Source organism: Aplysia californica, unplaced genomic scaffold (genome assembly GCF_000002075.1).
Source record: "Aplysia californica isolate F4 #8 unplaced genomic scaffold, AplCal3.0 scaffold00009, whole genome shotgun sequence".
Taxonomy (NCBI): Eukaryota; Metazoa; Mollusca; class Gastropoda; order Aplysiida; family Aplysiidae; genus Aplysia; species Aplysia californica.
Window position 1 is genome coordinate 71,756 of NW_004797279.1, and position 992 is coordinate 72,747.

At 39.4% G+C, this 992-nt stretch overlaps 1 protein-coding gene across 1 annotated transcript in view; it reads left to right on the top strand.

The window, feature by feature from the left end:
* Positions 1–992, top strand: part of LOC101860216 — a gene marked incomplete at its 5' end in the record, with an annotated part of 56,010 nt that overhangs the window by 27,200 nt on the left and 27,818 nt on the right.

Sequence of the window (992 nt, forward strand, 5' to 3'; positions counted from 1 at the left end):
CAAGTTTCTTCATTTTGATTATTTTGACGAGAGCCTGATTCCACCACGCTGCCTCACATAGATCTAGTATAAGCACACAAAAAAAAGAAAGTAAAGCAAAGCCAAACATAACAAATAAAAAAAAAGAAACGAAAGTAGTGACGTCAGATTTCAGTAACGTTCGTACCTTCCAGGAAGCTGTGGAATTTCCCCCTGTGTTATCCTATCATCATTACTAGTGGCTATTTTTAGGGCTGTATTTACTGTTTTTACGGTACTTTTTGTGTTGCTTTCTGTTATTGTAGGTGTAGCATTTTGAGGTGTTTATTTTTTTATTATTTTTTTTTTTAGGGGGGGGGGGGGTTGTTTTGTTTTTTTCAAGTCACGGAATAGATATTCGAAATGGACTTTTGTTTTCCTTCGGAGTTCTATCAGACGATTGTTTCTCCCCGCGACAGTCACCGATTCGAACGGGAAGGAAAACAACGCTAGCCAAAATGGCTGTCGATATAATATGTCTATATGTCTATGTAGATTCTGCCTCGTGGAGAACAGTTTGGAAAAATGTCAACACTGTTCAACATCGTAGTTCCATTCCCTGAGGACTTACAGGGATGTAGCCGTCGAGGGCTCTCTTCTTATGTCGAAAAACGCTTTCAGAGTCAAATATTAACTTTGCTGAATTATTCGTAATCAGGTTTAGATAGTATGATTTTAAATTGCCTTTTCAAAACAAAGTCTAGCCACAAAAATACAAACTGTCCAACCTAATTGATTGGCCACGAAAGTAAAGAGTGGTTGTGATTTAACTCAAGTGACTGGTCGCATTTTTTTCACTACGGAACTCTGGAGGTGTTTCCTGTAAAAAGCGAAAGGTACCGTAAGCATTATGTAATTTGTTCTTCACAAGCGCCAGACACGTAAGGGGGAGAGAGACAGACAGAGAGAGAGAGAAGAGAGACAGACAGACAGACAGACAGACAGACAGACAGACAGACAGACAGACAGACAGA